General features: G+C 45.7%; 1 protein-coding gene across 1 annotated transcript in view; it reads right to left on the reverse strand.

Annotated features, from left to right (window-relative positions):
* Hsf2bp (heat shock transcription factor 2 binding protein) overlaps window positions 1-6472 on the reverse strand; it is an 83647-nt gene that overhangs the window by 56741 nt on the left and 20434 nt on the right. The window lies entirely within an intron of this gene.

Genomic DNA, 6472 nt, shown 5'->3' on the forward strand with positions numbered 1-6472 from the left:
GACCTAACACACGGCCTGCACTGCACACAGCAGCGCTGCTAGAGTCTGCAGCGACCTAACACATGGCCTACACTGCGCACCAGCGATGCTAAAGTCTACAGCGGCCTAACACACGGCCTGCACTGCACAGCATTTCTACTCAGGGAACCTGTTGCAGCCAAAGATTCACTCAACTGGCAGAATATAGAAAAAGAATTGTAAGAAGTCCCCTTCTAGGCCAATGGTTCTCAACCTGTGGGTCGCAATCCCTTTGGGGGCCAACTGACTCTCTCACAGGGGTCAACAAGAACTATCAGAAAACAGAAATATTTACATAATGAGTCATAACAGTAAAATTACAGTTATGAAGTAACAACAAAAATAACTTTATAGCTGTGGGTCCCCACAGCACTGAGGAACTGTATTAAAGGCTTCATCCTTAGGAAGGCTAAGAACCGCTGCTCTAGGCAAACTCATGAGGAACTCCTCCTGAGAAGGTCATCAAAGGGGCTAGAAAATATTAAAAGCATGTGTGGCTGTGAAATGACATCAGAATCAAACACAGAATTTTCCTAAGCAGGAAAACTGTGAAGGTGGGTACCACAGACATGCCCAGGATCAGCACATGGGTAACAAGACCATGGAGGCCAGGGAAGGTTCCCTGCCCTTCCTCCAGAGCACGAGACAGCGGCAGCTGGACCCAACTCTCACAGGGCCACTAAGGCAAGAAGAGAGCCAATCTCCTGATGACCCTCGCGGCAGTGCATCCCGAGGAGTTATCACCCTCCCTAGGGATCACGTCTCTCTGGTACTAAAACTCCCTTTAAGGAGACAGCACTTCCTGAGAGATGAAAAGGGATGGGCATATCCCTCAGTTGTAGAGCACCTGCCTATCATACACGAGGCCCTGGGTTCTACCCTCAGCACCACCAAGGAGGGAAGAATAAACCAATTATAAAAACCTAGATAAATTCATTTATATTAAACAAAATTAGCTCAACCACAATTTAAATTATACTAGATGGTTGAGGGTTTTTTTTTCTTTTAAAGAAGTCAATACTTAATAATAAGAAGGGGTTTTTGTGTAGAGTTTCAAGAGATTGAGGGTGGAACTGGAGAGATAGCTCAGTGGTTAAGAGTCCTGATTATAGCAGAAGATGGTCTAGTCAGCCAACATTGGGAAGAGAGGCCCCTTGGTCTTACAAACTTTATATGCCCCAGTACAGGGGCACACCAGGGCCAAGAAGGGGGAGTGGGTGGGTAGGGGAGCAGGGGGTGGGGTACAGGGGACTTTGGGGATAGCATTTAAAATGTAAATTAAGTATATACCTAATAAAAATTAGAAAAAAAAGTAAAATAAAATGCATGGGTAATATAATTCCCATTGCTATGACAACAACAACAACAACAAAAAGAGTACTGACTGCTCTTACAGAGGATGTAGGTTCAGTTCCCAGTACCCACATTGTAGCTAACAATGCCTGTACCTCTAATTCAGGGGTTCTGACACCCTGTTTCGGCCTCTATGAGTCCCAGGTACATGTGGTACACATAAATACATGCAGGCAAAATACCCACACATACATAATTTTCAAAAAAAATTCAATAAAAATTCTAAGACTCTAAATTATGTGTTTTTCATGTCTAACTTACTGATGCTGCAGTCTGGATTCGTGGACACATGCAACTACACTGACAGACAGAGTAATGGATTCATCATGGCACTGCTACACTTTGTTCTCATTTCTTCCCTCCATCACACCCACAGTCAATGGCAGAAATAATAAACTGCTCTCAGCTCACTTCCTGCACTCTTACACAGTTCAGGATCCAGACCATGAAATGGTAGCATCTACTTTCAGGGTGGGTCTTCCATCCCACATAGATCAAGACGATCAAGACCATTCCCCACCGACATGAACGGATCCACAACTGCTGCTCTCTTCCCCGGCAATTCTAGGCTATGTCACATCACAGCAGCATACTGGTCAAGTGCCATGCTTTTTTAAGCTTTCTGAAAGCACACTGAGAAAGAGGAGCCCCTCTGTCTCAGACTCTCAGCCCTCTCTCCCCAGCTCTGTTACCGGGGCAAAGAAAAACAGCAAGTAGCTAAGGGGATTAAAAACCATTGTATCCTTGAGAACAGCTAGAAGGTGAAGCCTTTCCTACAGAGATTATCATTGTTGACTCACGGTCATATATGCCTGCAGTGGGAGCTGGATGGAGAGTCTCCCAACCAGTAGTTCCAGCTAGCTGCTTCCTCCCCAGTCCAGTTCCCGAGTGTTGAAGCCTCCACTGGATGATGTTCCCTTTGCTCTCCATCAGGCTCCACCAGTCATGTTTGATGATGTTACCTGTTACTTGCTATTTGTTCTTTCCCTTTTGGTTGCTACATACCCAATAAACCCATTTATCTGAAACTGCAAGTACAGAACTTTAAAATATATCACAACAAGGTCCTGATCCATTAAAGTAAGGTAAACTTCAACCTTCCAACTTCAACAGGCATGGCAGTACACACGTAGTCCTCACACTCAGGAGTCAAAGGGCAGATCTGAGGAAGCAAGATTCTGTCAAGAGGTAAAGGAGGGAGGCCACAGGCTGAGAAAAACTACATCCAAATTCTACCAGGCCTGCCACACACGCCTTAGAGGTTCCAGATCCACTGACTCAGCCTGAAGCTGAGGCCTGAAGCTACCCCAGCAGACACTTTTGTAGGTCCTACCTGTTGAACTCAGTACCTCATGCTCATACAGCAAGCTCTTTACCCAATAAGCCATCTCCCCAGCCCGAGTACAGTAACAATTATACAGCATTTACATTGAATTAGACAGCACAAATAACCTAATTAAGGCATTTATGTGTGGGTTGCATGCAAATACTGAGCTTATTCACAGAAGGGTCCTGAACACCCTAGGCCTACCCACAAGAGGTCCTGGAATTGATTCCCCCAGATCCTGAGGGACAACTGTATCTGAAAGAGGACAAACAATCCAATCACACATGGAAGAAGTGTTGGGCTCTATGAGTACTGCAGTGTACAGTGGGAGAGAAACATCATTAGTCTTCCTCAGCTACAACCCGTGAAGCAACAGTAATGATTAACCTGGCAAGACAGACCCACTAAGCCAGCCGTGGTGGGCATGCCATTAATCCCAGCACTCGGGAGGTAGAGGCAGGCGGATTTCTGAGTTCGAGGCCAGCCTGGTCTACAGGGTGAGTTCCAGGACAGCCAGGGCTATACAGAGAAACCCTGTCTTTAAAAAAAAAAAAAAAAAAAAAAAAAAAAAAAAAAAGATAGACCCACTAGTGTAAGATGACATAAATTCAATGGAGGAAACCATCCTGCCACTAAGTTCTTAATCTTTTTTTTTCCCAGTTTGTTTGAAAGGGACTGCTTTCCCTCATTGTCCTGTCATGTACTAACTAGTGTCTGCAGCTGTGGCAGCAGGAGTGACCTGCCGCCAGCCCTGCCCAGACTATCTGCAGCACACTCCCTCCCACTGCACACTTAATAATGACTAAAGCCATCCTTTTCAATGTCTGTGATTCCCTCCTAAAGCCAAAGTTTCTGTTGGACTGCATGGCATGCCCTGGGCGTGAGGTGGCCAGGGCATCGAAGCTGCGTGCACAGGCCGCCTCCCTCCATAGGGGCCTCAGAAGCAGGTTATTTTAACTAGCAATAGTGGTATAGTGCTGAGTAAGCTATTAATGATGGAAGTTAATGACACTNTGTACAGTTCCCATATAGTCTATTCACTGAGTGATCTCTTTACAGTTGGATCAGGCCTGAACCCATCCATTCAGAAAGTTTCAAATTATAGAAACAACACTGTCCTATACGAGTGGCCGATAATGCTTCCTTTGGCTACATTCTTTATTCTGCAGTGGCATTAAATCCATAAATCAAAAGGAACTAACTTGCCATGGCTTATACAGAACTCATAGTATCTATGACTTTTTTAAACTATGACCAGTTAAAATGAATCTGTTTGCACAGAAACCCCTATAAAATACTATGTGCTGGGAATGGTTTCAGAATTATTTAATTCAAGTTTATTAAAAAAAAAGTATAAACTGCTCTTACAGATAGCCTGGGTCCCATTCATATATAACAACAATGACAACAACAACATCAAACTATAACTCAAGTTCCAGAGACTCTGACACTCTCTTCTGGACTCCAGAGACACCTGCACACACATGATGCACATAAAGTTACACAGGCACATATACACACATATATAAACTTAAAAATAAGTAAACTTTTTAAAGTTTCTTGAGTCACCGAATGTTTCCAATGGCTTCCTTTTTAGCATGCTAAAAGTAGCAACTCTTTCCTAATAAATTAAAAATATTAAAGTAAAATATCAACAGAAAACTGGCATGTCTCTACCCTGGCTGATTTGCTACTGGGGAAAGGTACATGCTGTGAGATAGAAGTGCATGGAGTCAACCATGCTGGGGAATGCCCTTCATTCCAGCACTTGGAGGCTGGCTGAGACAAGAAGGTCGAAAGTTCAATGCCAGCCTAAACTACACAGAGCAGAAGGCAGCTCAGGCTCCAGAGCAAGACCCCATCTGAAAATACAATAAATAAAATAAATAAGCTAAGCTAAGCTAAGCTAGAGGATGAAGCACAGCCGCTGCTGCCTTTCAGTGAGCGCCTGGACTGAGCGATGGAGGCCAGGGTCTCAAACACTGAAAGTATTGCTGTGGTCACAGTATGCTGATACGCTGACTTTATTGGAAATGAAGGGATGTTTTAGCTTTGACTCTTTCTCTATTTCCAGTTAAGTTGAACAGTTCACTGGTTGAGCAGGGATAAGTAAGCTGGCTATAATAAGGCCACTTGTCTCCTGCAGCTGTCTTTTCTGTAGTACTGTCTGTGGTCCCTGTCCAGGCCTGTACAGATCATGAGGCAGGACTGGAAGCTTATTTTAGAGCTGAGGAACCAGGAAAGAATCCAGCAACTACGAGACTGAATTAGATTACTGCCAGTAAGTACTTCAGTATGGGTAAAAATCATTATGCAAAGACAGAAATGACTGAATCCACTGTGTAAGAAAAGTGTGGCATCTAAACTACAAGTGTGCTGTGCGAGTGGCAATTGCTGTGCCCCTGGGGGTGAAGACTCTTTGCTAAAGCTGAAGTGAAGCTGTTTCCTCGCCTTCAATGCAGCAACTTAGTTGGACCACTGGAAGAAGAGCGGTGGGACTGGACACCTGCTCTTGGAGTGCAGAGGCTGGCCAGGGGAGGATTCCTGGCAACAGCAAAAGGTCTCGGTGCTGTGCTACAGGCACAGCTGTGGCAGTGTTTGTTTTTGAAACAGGCAGACCTCAGAGTCACTATGTAATAGAGGATGATCTTGAATTTCTGACCTTCCTGCCTCCAACTCCCAAGGGTGAGGTGTACACCACCATGTACATTCTATACAGTGCTACAGGTCAGACCCAAGGCCTCATTACCACCCCGCTGTAGAGGGACATGCCTGCTCAGAGTGTGCCCACCCACAAGCCTTTCAGCACTGAGCTGGTGTGTTGGTAGTCTTTCATCACTGACAAATGCCTGACAGAACAATGTAAAAGGACAAAAAACTGTCTTTTCCATCCCAGTTTCAGGGTATCAGTCCACAGTCAGTCCGTCCCACAGCTGTCGTCAGGAAAGGACAGGAGAGCAGAGCAGAGTTGCTCAACGCATGGACACCAGCAAGCAGAGAGGGAATGGTCCCGTGCTCTCTCTCTCTTGCCCTTTGAGTCTATCGGGGTTCTCAGCCTACGCGATGACACAAGCAGGACTCAGAGCAGCCGTTCCCCCACTTAACCATCACTAGCAACACCTCCACAGGCACAGCAGAGGTGTACCTCACAAGCGTCCTCGGCAGTCCTCAGGCCACGCTGGAAATCAAGATGCACTGTCACAGGCGCACCCTCTGCCAACCCGACACACACACACACCTCCTAAGACCATACCTAACTCCCGAAGACAGCAACAAGGCCATAATTAATAGCACGTAACAGAACCATCCTATGTATAGCCCAAAGTACTTCATTTTGCTTCCCCAATGCCTCAATAGTTCTAGCACTGCTCAATAGGACTAGTATTAAGTTTCCTGAGACTCAAGACCAACTCTCACCTGTGAGCCCCTAGAAGGCCAAAAAGAAAGTTCTGCATATCCCAAGTATACAGCAGAAATAAGACCTTCACTCCAAAAGGGACACAAGGAAAGGAGGGAGGAGACCAAAGCAAGCTGGGAATGAGCATGGCAAATGTCCGCTCCTACGGTTCCATGGCTGAGAGGCTCAGTGGTGATATCTGGGCGCCAAAGGCTTAGGGAGCCCATCCCCTACCAGGCTGACTGTGCTCACTGCCTAGAGCTTCCCTTGGCAGACAGTCTGCACTTGTAGCATCTTCACCGTCCTAGGTCTCTGCTGCTCCATCCCACACCACTGCTCTCCCAAGAACTACCTCAGACTCTCTTTTTTTTTTTTTT

This window comes from Mus pahari, chromosome 21, assembly GCF_900095145.1.
Source record: "Mus pahari chromosome 21, PAHARI_EIJ_v1.1, whole genome shotgun sequence".
NCBI classification, from domain to species: domain Eukaryota; kingdom Metazoa; phylum Chordata; class Mammalia; order Rodentia; family Muridae; genus Mus; species Mus pahari.